Here is a 14,876-nt window from a genome sequence, read left to right as displayed (position 1 = left end):
TGAGGGTAGTTGCTTGCCAGGATTCACCCGTGGTGGTGCTGGGCTCCAGTTTTTATATGCCTAATGCTGCAAAGACAAAAATTGCATCTTACCTTCTAGGTTGCCTATTCAAGATCACTAGACAGCTCCGGAGTAAAAACATCTCCAGTGCTATGCTTACTTACTCTCATCCTCTCCCTGATCTTGATCTAGGTTAGGTCTTTTATGATTTCAAGAAGATTTTTAAAAACATATATGCCAGATTTTTAAAAATGTCTTCTGTAGGAAGCTTTGTCTGAATTAGCTAGTCTACCATTATTACAGGCAGAAGATGCCCCTGTTGAAGTTTTGTTGGAGTTGAATTGAATCTAGAGATCAATTTGGGGAAAACTAACATCTTTCTGAGGCTTTCATATTCATGATCTTGAAATACCTCTCCTTTATTTAGATCTTCTTCAATGTATTTTAGTGCAGTTTATAATTATCTGTGTATAGGTCTTTATGTCTTTTGTTAGATTTATTGCTAGGTTCTATTGTAAATCATGTATTCTGTGTTGTGATTTTATTGTTTGTTGCTGGTATGTAAAACAAAATTGACTTTTATATGTTGATTTTATGTAAGCAGCCTTGATCTTTTTAGTTGATTTCTGTTTATTTATATATAGATTCTTTTGGATTTTCTTATTGGCAATCACTTTGCAGAAAATGGTCTTTTTTTTTCTTTTATTAAGCTTTTGTTTCTTTTTCTTCTTATCTTGTTGCACAGTTTAGAACCTCTAGTTAAATGATGAACAGAAGTGGAAATAGTACATATCCTCTTTTTATTTTGTTTTATATTATTTTATTTGTTTAATTTACATCCAAGTTAGTTAGCATATAGTACAACAGTGATTTCAGGCATAGATTCCTTAATGCCCCTTACCTATTTATCCCATCCCCCCTCCCACAATCCCTCCAGTAACCCTCTGTTCTCCATATTTAAGAGTCTCTTATGTTTTGTCCCCTCCCTGTTTTTATATTATTTTTGCTTCCCTTCCCTTGTGTTCATCTGTTCTGTGTCTTAAAGTCCTCATATGAGCGAAGTCCTGTCATATTTGTCTTTCTCTGACTGACTAATTTCGCTTAGCATAATACCCTCTAGTTCCATCCACGTAGTTGCAAATGGCAAGATTTCATTCTTTTTGATGGCCGAGTAATACTCCATTGTATAGATATATACCACATCTTCTTTATCCATTCATCCATCAATGGACATTTGGGCTCTTTCCATACTTTGGCTATTGTTGATAGTGCTGCTATAAACATTGGGGTGCATGTGTCCCTTTGAAACAGCATACCTGTATCCCTTGGATAAATGCCTAGTAGTGCAATTGCTGGGTCACAGGGTAGTTCTATTTTTAATTTTTTGAGGAAACTCCATAGTGTTTTCCAGAGTGGCTGCACCAGTTTGCATTTCCACCAGCAGTGCAACAGAGACCCTGTTTCTCCACATCCTCAACAACATCTGCTGTTGCCTGAGTTGTTAATGTTGGCCATTCTGACAGGTGTGAGGTGGTATCTCTTTGTGGTTTTGATTTGTATTTCCCTGATGATGAGTGATGTTGAGCCTTTTTTCAAGTGTCGGTTGGCCATCTGGATGTCTTCTTTGGAGAGGTGTCTATTCATGTCTTTTGCCCATTTCTTCACTGGACTATTTGTTTTTTGGGTGTTGAGTTTGATAAGTTCTTTATAGATTTTGGATACTAACCCTTTTTCTGATATGTCATTTGCAAATATCTTCTCCCATTCCGTCGGTTGCCTTTTAGTTTTACTGATTATTTCCTTCGCTGTGCAGAAGCTTTTTATTTTGATGAGGTTCAAGATTGCTTTGGCTATTCGGGGTCTTTTCTGGTTCCATACATATTTTAGGATTGTTTGTTCTAGCTCTGTGAAGAATGCTGGTGTTATCTTGATAGGGATTGCATTGAATATGTAGATTGCTTTGGGTAGTACTGACATGTTAACAATATTTGTTCTTCCTACCCAGGAGCATGGAATATTTTTCCATTTTTTTGTGTCTTTTTCAATTTATTTCATAAGATTTCTATAGTTTTCGGTGTATAGATTTTTCACCTCTTTGGTTAGGTTTATTCCTAGGTATTTTATGGGTTTTGGTGCAATTGTAAATGGGATCAATTCCTTGATTTTTCTTTCTGTTGCTTCATTGTTGGTGTGTAGGAATGCAACCAATTTCTGTGCGTTGACTTTATATCCTGCCACTTAGCTGAATTCATGAATCAGTTATAGCAGTTTTTTGGTGGAATCTTTTGAGGTTTCCGTGTAGAGTATCATGTCATCTGTGAAGAGTGCAAGTTTGACTTCCTCCTGGCCAATTTGGATGCCTTTTATTTCTTTGTGTTGTCTGATTGCTGAGGCTAAGACTTTCAATACTATGTTGAATAACACTGGTGAGAGTGGACATCCCTGTCTTGTTCCTGACCTTAGGGGGAAAGCTCTCAGTTTTTCCCCATTGAGGATGATATTAGCGTTGGGCCTTCATATATGGCTTTTATGATCTTGAGGTATGATCTTTCTATCCCTACTTTCTTGAGAGTTTTTATCAAGAAAGGATGCTGTGTTTTGTCAAATGCTTTCTTTGCATCTATTGAGAGGATCATGTGGCTCTTGTCCTTTCTTTTATTGATATGATGAATCACATTGATTATTTTGAGGATATTGAACCAGCCCTGCATCCCAGGTATAAATCCTGCCTGGTCATGGTGAATAATTATTTTAATGTATTGTTGTATTCAGTTGGCTAATATCTTGTTGAGGATTTTTACATCCATGTTCGTCAGGGAAATTGGTTTATAATTCTCCTTTTTAGTGGGGTCTTTGTCTGGTTTTGGAATCAAGGTAATGCTGGCTTCATAGAACGACTTTGGAAGTTTTCCTTCCATTTCTATTTTTTTGGAACAGTTTCAAGAGAATAGGTGTTAACTCTTCTTAAATGTTTGGTAGAATTTCCCTGGAAAGCCATCTGGCCCTGGACTCTTGTTTTTTGGGAGATTTTCGACTACTAATTGAACTTCTTTACTGATTATGGGTCTGTTCAAATTTTCTATTTCTTCCTGTTTCAGTTTTGGTAGTTTATATGTTTCGAGGAATGTGTCCTTTTCTTCCAGATTGCCCATTTTATTGGTGTATAATTGCTCATAATATTCTCTTATTATTGTTTTTATTTCTGCTGTGTTGGTTGTGATATCTCCTCTTTCATTCTTGATTTTATTTATTTGGGTCCTTTCCTTTTTCTTTTTGATCAAACTGACTAGTGGTTTATCAATTTTGTTAATTCTTTCAAAGAACCAGCTTCTGGTTTCACTGATCTGTTCTACTGTTTTTGTTGTTGTTGTTTGCTTGTTTGTTTCAATAGCATTGATTTCTGCTCTAATCTTTATTATTTCCTGTCTTCTGCTGGTTTTGGGTTTTATTTGCTCTTCTTTTTCAAGCTCTTTAAGATGTAAGCTTAGGTTGTGTATCTGAGACCTTTCTTCCTTTTTTAAGAAGGCCTGGATTACCATATACTTTCCTTTTATAACTGCCTTTGCTGAGTCCCAGAGGTTTTGGGCTGTGGTGTTATCATTTTCATTGGCTTCTATGGACTTTGTAATTTCCTCTTTAACTTCTTGGTTAGACCATTCATTCTTTAGTAGAGTGTTCTTTAGTCTTCAAGTATTTGTTACCTTTCCAAAATTTTTCTTCTGGTTGATTTCGAGTTTCATAGCATTGTGGTCTGAAAATATGCACAGTATGATCTCAATCTTTTTGTACTTACTTAGGGCTGATTTGTGTCCCAGTATGTGGTCTATTCTGGAAGACATTCCATGTGCACTGGAGAAGAATGTATATTCTTCTGCTTTAGGATGAAATGTTCTGAATATATCTGTTAAGTCCATCTGGTCCAGTGTGTCATTCAAAGCCATTGTTTCCTTGTTGATTTTTTGATCAGATTATCTGTCCATTGCTGTGAGTGGGGTGTTGAAGTCTCCTACTATTATGGTATTATTATTGATGAGTTTCTTTATGTTTGTGATTAGTTGATTTATATATTTGGGTGCTCTCACATTTGGAGCATAAATGTTTACATTGTTAGGTCTTCTTGGTGGATAGACTCCTTATTATGATATAATGCCCTTCTTCATCTCTTGTTACAGTCTTTATTTTAAAGTCTAGATTGTCTGATATAAGTATGGATACTCAGGCTTTCTTTTGTCAACAATTAGTATGATAGATGGTTCTCCATCCCCTTACTTACCATCTGAAGGTGTCTGTAGGTCTAAAGTGGGTCACTTGTAAACAGCAAATAGATGGATCTTATTTTCTTATCCATTCTGTTACCCTATGTCTTTTTATTGGAGCATTGAGTCCATTGACATTTAGAGTGGGTACTGAAAGATATGAATTTATTGCCATTATGTTGCTTGTAGAGTTGGAGTTTCTGGTGGAGTTCTCTGGTCCTTTCTAATCTTTGTTGCTTTTGGTATGTATTTATTTATATAAATATATATTTTCATCTTTTCTCCCCTCACAATATCCCCCTTAAAATTTATTGCAGGGCTGGTTTAGTGGTCACAAACTCCTTTAATTTTTGTTTGTCTGGGAAACTTTTTATCCATCCTTCTATTTTGAATGACAGCCTTGCTTGACAAAGAATTCTTGGCTGCATATTTTTCTGATTCAGCACACTGAATATATCCTGCCACTCCTTTCTGGCCTGCCAAGTTTCTGTGGATAGGTCTGCTGCAAACCTGATCTGTCTTCCCTCGTATGTTAGGGACTTTTTTCTCCTTACTGCTTTCATGATTCTCTCCTTGCCTGAGTATTTTGTGAATTTGACTACGATACGCCTTGTTGATGGTCGGTTTTTGTTGAATCTAATGGGGGTCCACTATGCTTCCTGTATTTTGATGTCTGTGTCTTTCCCCAGGTTAGGAAAGTTTTCCGCTATGATTTGCTCACATAACCCTTCTACCCCTATTTCTCTTTCTTCCTCTTCTGGGACCCCTATGATTCTGATGTTGTCCCTTTTTAATGAGTCACTGATTTCTCTAATTCTTAAATTGTGCTCTTTTGCCTTAATCTCCCTCCTTTTTTTTTTTTTTGCTTCATTATTCTCCATAAGTTTGTCCTCTACTATTGCTGATTCTCTGTTCTGCCTCATCCATCCTTGCTGCTGCTGCATCCATCCATGATTGCAGCTAAGTTATAGCATTTTTTTATTTCATCCTGACTAGCTTTTACTTCTTTTATCTCTGCAGAAAGGATTCTAATCTATTTTCAACTCCAGCTAGTATTCTTATTATTGTGATTCTAAATTCTGGTTCAGACATCTTGCTTGTATCTGTGTTGGTTAAGTCCCTGGGTGTCGTTTCTTCCTGGTCTTTCTTTTGGGGTGAATTCCTTTGTTTGGTCATTTTGAAGGGAGAAAAGGAATTAATGAGGTAGAAAAGTTAAAATTAAAAAAATTAAAATTAAAAACAAACACACACACACACACAAAATCGAATAATTGATGCTAGACCCTAGGTGTGTTTTGGTCTGGGTGGTGAAAGGGTCTTGATAGAATAGAGAAAAAATGATGTAAAAAAAGGATATCATTTGAAAATTTGAAAAAATGAATACACTCAAATATAATAAAATGAAATGATGGAAGTAAAATTGAATTTGAAAAATTTACAAAAAAGTAAAAAATATTGTTGAAATAATTAAAAAATATATATTTAAAAAAATAATTGAAAATAAAAAGATTTTTTTCTCTTTCTGTATTCAAGAAAAGAAAAGAAAGAGGGAAAAAAAAAGAAAATTGAATAGATGGACCAGCAAACAGACTGAAATACGATTGAAAGTACTTTGTTTTCTCCTAGAAGTCAAACTATGAAGTGCTTTATAGTCCATAAACTAAGCAGGCAGAGAGATTTGTGTTCCTGAAGAACAAGGTTGGCCCAGTTGGGCGGGGCTTCGTAAAAGTCCATTCTCCACTAGATGGCGCTGCTTAGCCTACGCTTTGGAGGGAGTGTTGTGGTGCTTGTAAGTGTGTATGCGCATGCGCAGGAGTGGTGAAAATGGCGTCATCCAGCTACCAGTCTCTAGTATTGGAACTCTGTTCTCCTCGATCAGCAATCACACACCCATCTTTTGTTGTCCTTTCTGTCTGGCTTCCATCCACTTTCCGCTTTTACACTGCCCATGACCAAGCCCCTGGCAGCACTTCCCTCCTGAGTTTTATCTCAGATGTGGCTATTTTTCCCAATCCCTTACTTCTGAAGCACTGTGGCTTTGACCCATTCTGCCCCTCTGTGGGAGGGTCTTACCAAGCAATGGCCGGGTGTCAGCTGCACCCAGGAACGTTCACAGGACTGTGCTGCTGCAGATGCCTGGAGACTGCAGCTGGGCACCAGCCTGCCTCAGAAAAAGTTCGCGTGATGGTGGCAGCAGCTGTGTTTCAGGGATTATGGAAAATCACGGCACACATCTGGCACATGGCTTCACCCCCAATGACCTTGTTCCAGCCCCAGCAAATGTAGTTGTTCTCCCAGGTCCGCTGGGGCCTTTGTGGGAGCCACACAGCCTCTACCAGGTGTCCTCCCAGCAGGGGAACCACCTTTCCCCATGTGGCCCTGAAGACCTCTGGACTTCATTCTGTTCCTGGGGATTCACCCTTCCCACCAGAGCACCACCAGGTATCAAGCTGCAGGGTTTCAGACTCTGCACTCCCCCTGTTTATAGAGTCTTAATGGAAGTTAAACCCTCTCCTTTCTCCTTTATCCCTTTTAGTTCAGTCCCTGTGGCTGTTTTCGCTTTTCCACTTTCTCTCCAGCTGCTTTTGGTGGGGGGTGTTTTTCCCGTATTCCCCCCCCCCCCCATCTCTGTCCTCTCTCCGCAAGCAAAAACAGCTCCCTGTCCTCTGTGGCTTCTCTCTCCCCCAGTTCACTCTCGGTGCTGTGTACCTCCTGAGTGCTGTGGTTCAGGTTGTGCAGCTTGTTGTGTTAATCCTCAAGTCAGTTTTCTAGATGTGCAGGATGGTTTAGTGTTGGTCTGGCTGTGTTTCATGGAGGCGGGATGCACAAAAAACTTCCATGCCGTTCCTCCATCTTGGCTCCTCCAGTGCATATCCACCTTTATCCTACATTTCCCTACTTAGGATGATGTATATTGTCTGTTTTATGCAGATGTTCTATGTTGCTAAGTTATTTTCTAATTCCTTTTACTATGAGTTTTTTAAAATTATGAATGACTGTTAAATTTTACTGAATGCATTTCAATGATCTATTAGAGTGGTTCTGTAGTTTTATTCTTTAAGCTATTCATGGGTAAATGACATTTAGCTATCTTCTTTTTTTTAAGTTTTAATTTTAATTCTAGTTAGTTAACAGCATCATATTAGTTTCAGGTGTACTATACAGTGATTCAACACGTTTATACATCGCCTGGTGCTCATCATCTTCTAATATTAAACTACCTTGCATTCTCAGATAAACCTGACTTGGCCATGGGTGCAGTACTGTTAGAATTTGTTTGCTATAGTTTCATTTAGATTTCTGGATATTTATGCATGAGGAAAATGGGCCTTTAGTTTTTCTTTATTGGATATCCAAGTCTGGTTTGGATACTAAAGTTATACTAGCCTCAGAGAATAAATAAGGGCGTTTATACAAAGAGGGAATATTCCCTTATTGGTTTTATATATGATTGAAATGATCATTTCTTTGAATGTTTGGTAGGAAATGTCTACAACATTTTACATTCCTCTTCTCCCACCATACTTATTTTTCTGAGTGGGAAGATTTTAAACTACTGCTTCAGTTAATTTAAGATTTATAAGGCTATCCAGAAATCTTATTTATTCTTTTATTAGTTGTAGTAAGTTATATTTTTCTAAGAATTTTTATCTAAGTTTTCAAATTTATTGGAATAAAGTAGTTGATATATTCTCTGGTTACCTTTATAATGTCTACTACAGTTGTATCTACCTATTATTAATTGTATATTTCTGAATTTCTCATTTTTTCATTGTTTTTACCAGAGCCTTGTCTATTTTGTTATTGTTTTCAAAGAACCAAGTTAAAAAATATATATTTATCACGCTGTATTTTAGTTACCAGTTTATCAGTATCCCATTTGACTGGGGGCTCCTTGAAAGCTAGAGAGTGTCACATTCATTTTGCCTTGAAGTAGGTAACAGATTATTTGCTAAATGAATAACAAACAATATTTCTATTCAAATTGTGTGTATTTATCCATGATTACTGAGTGTTAAATCTCCAAATATGTAGGTATGTAGGTATGTATGTATTTATCTATTTATTTATTGTCAACCTAGCTAACATACAGTGTAGTCTTGGCTTCAGGAGTAGATTCCAGTGATTTATCACTTACATACAACACCCTGTACTCAACCCAACAAGTGCCCTCCTCAATGCCCTTCACCCATTTTCCGCACCCTCCCAACCCTCCATGCCCATCAACCCTCAGTTCTCTGTTTTTAAGAATCTCTGTGGTTTGCCCCTCTCTCTTCTTGTATCTTATTTTTCATTCCCTTCCCCTATAGTCATCTGTTAAGTTTCTAAAATTCCACATATGAGTGAAATCATATGGTATCTGTCTTTTTCTGACTGACTTATTTTTCTTAGTATAATACCCTCCAGTTTCATCCACACTGTTGCAAAGATTTCATTCTTTTTCATTTCCAAGTAGTATTCCATTGTGTATATATATATACCACATCTTCTTCTTCTTCTTTTTTTACACTTATTTATTTTTGAGAAACAGAGCACTAGTGGGAGAGGGGCAGAGAAAGACAGACAGACAGACAGAATCCAAAGCAGGCTCCAGGCTCTGAGTTGTCAGCACAGAGCCTGACGTGGGGCTCGAACTCACAAACTGTGAGATCATGACCTGAGCCAAAGTTGGACGCTCAACCAACTGAGCCCCGACATCTTCTTAAAATTTTTTTTTTCGACGTTTATTTATTTTTGGGACAGAGAGAGACAGAGCATGAACGGGGGAGGGGCAGAGAGAGAGGGAGACACAGAATCAGAAACAGGCTCCAGGCTCTGAGCCATCAGCCCAGAGCCCGACGCGGGGCTCGAACTCACGGACCGCGAGATTGTGACCTGGCTGAAGTCGGACGCTTAACCGACTGCGCCACCCAGGCGCCCCCCGACATCTTCTTTATCCATTCATCAGTTGATGAATATTTGGACTCTTTCCATACTTTGGCTATTGTTGATAGTGCTGCTATAAACATTGGGGTGCATGTGCCCCCTTTGAATCAGCACTCCTGTATCCTTTGGATAAATTCCTAGTAGTGCAATTGCGAGGTCTTGGGTAATTCTATTTTTAATTTTTTGAGGAACCTCCACACTGTTTTTCAGAATCCACAAGTATTCTATAATCTGATTTAAAATGCTCAAATTCAAAGAAGAAACTTATACCAAAGCTTTGGCTCAGCTTGTACTGAATCATTTTAAAAATTTGTAACTTTGAGGCATTTTATTATAAGAAGCTGGCACTCATACATAAACTAACAAGAACTTAAAATTCATTACACATTTACTTCATTTTTTTAGCTTGACTGTGTAGTAAATCTTTAGCTTCCTTGATTTTGGCTGCTATATAAGGAGATTCTCCCTTGTCTGGGTGATTTAAAAGGATACTTCATCAACAAGCATCTCTTATTTTTCCTTTATTGGCAGTAGGGCTTGTGCCTAATATTAATGCTGCTTCTCATTTTGTCATTTTGAGTTCAAATGCACCTCTATAATAGCCACCACTGAAAGCAGATTTTTGTAGACTTTGAAAAATTTGTTATGCTTGAGGTTCCATATATTTCATGGCTTGAAGAACATAGCAGCCTGCAAATCCTGCAGCAGCCATGGTCAGTCCAACTGCTGCCCCTATACTGGCCATGATTCTGGCTCAGCTCCCTGACCTCCACTGAGCACAAGCATGTGGTCAAAGAACCAACTTTTGCTTTTTTTTTTAGCTTCTCTGTTATTTTTTGTTTTCTCCTTCCTTGATAGTTGTCTTATCTTGGTTACTTTCTTTGAGTTTACTCTTCAGCTCTTTTTCTACCTTTTTTTTTAAAAGTTTTTTTTATTTTTGAGAGAGAGAGGGAGAGAGGGTGTGTACATGCATGTGCATGGGGGAGGGGCAGAGAAAGAGAGAGAATTCCAGAAGGTTCCACACTGTCAGAACAGAGCTTGACGTGGAGTTCGATCTCACAAACCACAAGTTCATAACCTGAGCCAAAACCAAGAGCCAGATGCTTAACCAACTGAGGTGCCCCACTTTTTCTTACTTTTTAAGAAAAAAGTACACTTAAGTGTATACTTAGCTCATCAATTTTCAGTCTTTCATCTTTTCTGATGTATTTTAAGGTATACATTTTCCTCAAAGTGTCACTTTTTCTGTATCCCAGAGATTTGATATGAAGTGTCTTTATTATCATTCTGATCTAAGTATTTCTAAATTTTCATTATTGTTTTTTCTTTGACCCAAGAATTTTAGAATAATGTAATTCTTTGATTCTGGAATATTCCTAATTATTTTCTCTTTGAATAGTGCTTTCCTCCATTGTCTCTAACCTCTTCTTCCTGAACTTCTACATGTATCTTCTTTGTATTTTTATTTCTTTCTTTATAATATTAAACATATCTATTTTACAGCTTCTGTCTGAGTCATCTTTTCTTTCCAGTCTTTGTGGTATTCACTCTGATGTTTGCTTTATCTGCTGCTTTCCCTCTTGTGAACTATTTCTTGTGCTGTTTGTATTTTTTGACTGTGAGCTCATCTTTAATAGAGTGTTTTCCCTCTCTGGGTGTTTGGTGTTTCCGCATTTGTGGAAGGTGGTTTTGTATTGGACTCTGCTGAGCCCCTTTGGATCTTACTGACCCAGGAAATTAAAAAAAAAATATTGGCTTAGAATTCTTGCCTTGCAAATAAGTTGTATAAACTCAGGCTCCACATCTACACATGACACACATTTATAGTTTAATTTCTCATGGATGTCTTTTTTCCATCATTTATAGCCCTGAGTGAATGGCATGGTTCCTCATTGCTCCCCTAGGATGATGGGAAGAGTTTTTCTAGTCTTTTTATTGTTGTTGTTGTTAGAGCTGGGACACTTCTATGAGGTTCGGATTTTGTGCAGGGAGTTTAGCTGCATCTTCTATCTTGCATGAGCTGAGGTCATGTTCTCTCAACTTGCAGCGGTGGTAAACCCTGCTGTTAGTCACTGGAATTTGTGTCTGGTCTGACACATCTTTAACTCCTGCTCACTGTTCTGTTTTAGGCCTCCTTCTCCTTCTCCTTCTCCTTCTGCTTCTCCTTCTCCTACTCCTTCTCCTTTTCCTCCCCCTCCCCCTCCTCCTTCTTGTAATGTGAGGATTTCTTTTCTTTCTTTTGAATTTGACTATATATTTCAAAGAATTTTCTCTGTGCATATGTTTTTATAGGTAGAAGGGCCCTTCTGGATCAGTTCAATCTCCCGTTTTTTTGCTCTTTAATATAAGAAATAGAGATAGGGGCACCTGGGTGGCTCAGTCGGTTTAGCATCTGACTTTGGCTCAGGTCTTGATCTCATGGTTTGTGGGTTTGAGCCCCACATCAGGCTCTGTGCTGACAACTCAGAGCCTGGAACCTGCTTCAGATTCTGTGTCTCCCTCTCTCTCTGTCCCTCCCCTATTCATGCTCTGTCTCTCAAAAATGAATAAACATTAAAAAAAAAGAAATAGAGATCAAGGACAGAACCCTGGGGTCCAATATCACGTAAGGGACAGAAATAGGAAGTGAAACCCCCAAGGAGATGGAAGAAACAGAAGGAATAGAACAAGGAGAGACCTGGCCCTTAGAAGAAGGAGAGCAGTTTTTAGAAAGGTTCTCTTATTTGATATGAGGCCAGCTTTCCCAGAGATGGCATATTGTTTATCCTGCAGACTCAAAGGGCCTCCTTGGAAGGAAAACTCAGAGAACTATAAAAGGAAGGAGATCAGCTGAATTTATAAAGGGAATGAAGGGCACTAGTTCCTGCCCCCCCACTATCAGGGATTAACTTGGAAAATTCTGGTTCTTCTTGTGAACCTGGGAGGGACTCTTCTCTGCCTTTTTAACTAAATGTACCAACATCCACCCCACAGAGACTCCAGAGACAACAAGGAGGGAGTTGCATTAGTTTGTATGTTGGGGGCTGGCTTGCCTGTTTGTATTCTTCTCTCTCTATTTTCTTCATCTTGTTATTTTAGGGTCACGTGTGATCTGTGTGCTAAATAAGAGCAAGCTGACATTACTCTGACCCTGTTCGCTCCTAACCCCACCATTCCTCCTGGAATATTCTTAGCCATTGTCTTTTTGGATAATGCCTTTTCTGCTTCCCAAGTATACAAATTCAGACATGTTAAGGTTCCTTTTAGGCTCTGATTGGAAAGCATTTGGAAACCCAGTTCTGGTTCTGTGGATTTTTGTGGCTGCAGAGGGGATCTTGCAGCTTGGAATGTATCTTTGGGCTGTGCAGGGCGAAGGAACCTGTGTGCAAGTATCTGTGAGCCTGCAGTGAGCGATTTTTATGTCACTATCTAAGTTTTCAAACAAGGACCATCTGTGTCATCTCACCACCGTCCTGGAAATGGGTGGTTCTGGTGTCAACATCCGCACTTCACAGATGAAGAAACAAGGCTAGAGAGGTGAAGCAACATCCCCAGAGTCCATGGCAAGTTAGAGATAGAATTGGATTTACAGTCTAGGCATCCCATCTCTGAGTCTGGCATTTTCCCCTCCATTCCATTCTGCTACGCAGAGGCTTAAGTGGAGACACTGATCTCTACACCCAGGTTTCTGCCAACGTGATCACAAACAGCCCGTGAAGCCCCTCTGCCCCTCACCCTTTCCCCATGCCACATGGTAGGAGAGACTCAAGTTCCTTCCTCCCTTTCTCTCCTGGTCCCTGTACCTTTCAGACATCCACTGCTGCTGCTGATGGACCTCAGACAATGCCAAATGAATTGTTAACCCAGCTCACAGAATTTACAACAACATTTTTATAGCATTTCTGGGTAGAAACAATGGCTAACACCATCTTTCTTGGCATTACTTTTTATTGAATACAGGCTTACAGTCTTTAAATATTCTGAATATAGTACTTTCAATATACAGTCCTTTAGTCATACATATATTTCTTTAAAGCACAAAACTATAACTTAAAATTGAAAGACTATAAATACACATGTATATATTGCCATAAATCTAGAACAATTTTATAAAAATAGAACTCAAATGTCAACTTTATATATTTTGGCAACTTAGCAGTATTGTAAGGTGGCCACAAGCATTTTTATTATGCATCACTGCCCTGAAATGACTGTCTTCAGATTTCATTCTCCATCTCTCTGGGGACACTTGAAACAGTCTCCATTACCAGGGTCCCCCAGAGAGGCCCATGGCCATGGCTCAGCATTGCCTTTGCATAAAGACTCAGGGCATCCACCTGTTCTTGGAGGGGGAAGACCAGCTTCCAGATTCTTCCTCAGAAAGAGGAGGTATTCCCTCCTGCCAAATGTCCACAATCCTACACTTCTTAAAGCCCTCACAGTGTATGGTTGATATCTGAATATACAGAGTCAGTTTCCTTTCCCTATGCTCAGAGAATGACAGACGTGAGCTTGGTTCTTTCAAACCAGTGTAAAAGTTTGAAATAACTTCACCTGAACAATGCCTGCTGGGGTAACATCATACTGACAGTGGACACCAGAGCCCAACTGCTTGTGCAAGGCCCTTTACAGACATGATCTGCAATCCTCAAAGCATTGCAAAGTTGGGACATTCTTGTCCCCATTTGATGATGGAGGGAATTGAGTCTCTGGGTATTTAGGTCTCTTGGTCAGGTCAGTGGGGTTGCCAGACCCCAAAATCAAATGTCCAGAAATCCATGGAGGGAAATCAGAAGAAAAATCAGATCTGTACTGTGGTCATTTGGTGAGAACAGACAAGTGGTTTTGGGTCAGCTTACATCAGGTGGACAGAAATTCCCCAGACATTCTCAGGACTCTTAGAATGCTACTTCCCAAGGGGAGCAGGAAGGTGGAGGTCTGTAGGAGTATGCACCTACAGACCAGTGACTTTGAAGGGCAGTGCAGAATCTCCTAGATCATCCAATAGAAATCCTCAATCTAAAACCAGGGCTCAAGGAATTTACTGTTCCGGGCGGTTTGTGTTTTCAGAGCTGAACAAAGGTCCCCCATCTCAGCCCTGCCTACTTCAATACTGGTCAAAGTGCAGAAAGCTTGCATGGTTGTCCAAAGGGACATGTGCAGGGTCCCTGGGCTAGAGTGCAGAGCTCAGAATGCCTCAGAGCACAGTGGGAATAGGGCGAGGGGTATTTGCAGGAATCTCCCGCTGGTCACGCAGCAGAAGTTAGTGGTGAGAGCCAAGCTCTGTGCCTCCTCTGGACAGAGACAGGCTGCCTCAGCTGTTTGCAGTGTGGCCTTTCTAGTCCCTTGCCTTTTAGATTTACTATAAAAATAGTCCCCAACAGGAAGTGATTCTCATATCTTCTTGATGATCACAATCTCTCGGGACCACCTTAACTTTGGCTTTGTGCACTCTCTGCCCCTCCATCAGGGTTGTCTCTGGATACAGCCATTCCCTCCTTCTGGCCCACTCCCCACTAGCTGTCTCCTTTCCCCACCCTCCCCTGCTGGGGGCAAGGAGAGTCCTGTTCTGCACTCCTCCTCATGGGGTTTAGTTGGAATCCCTGGGTAACATCCTCCACATAAAGGGGCCCAGCTGTCTGCAGGTGTCCTGCTTGGGTCACTGAGATAATTTTCTGAAATTAATTATACGGTAGTTTTCTTAAAATCCTCTCT

General features: G+C 39.5%; 1 pseudogene; it reads right to left on the bottom strand.

Moving 5' to 3' along the window:
• Positions 1-9,570: 9,570 nt before the first annotated feature.
• On the bottom strand, positions 9,571-9,932 carry LOC122492620 (annotated as a pseudogene).
• Positions 9,933-14,876: the final 4,944 nt, after the last annotated feature.

This window comes from Prionailurus bengalensis, chromosome D2 (assembly GCF_016509475.1).
Source record: "Prionailurus bengalensis isolate Pbe53 chromosome D2, Fcat_Pben_1.1_paternal_pri, whole genome shotgun sequence".
NCBI classification, from domain to species: domain Eukaryota; kingdom Metazoa; phylum Chordata; class Mammalia; order Carnivora; family Felidae; genus Prionailurus; species Prionailurus bengalensis.
The sequence above is the reverse complement of the archived record's forward strand: the minus strand, read 5'-3'. Positions and strand labels throughout refer to the sequence as shown.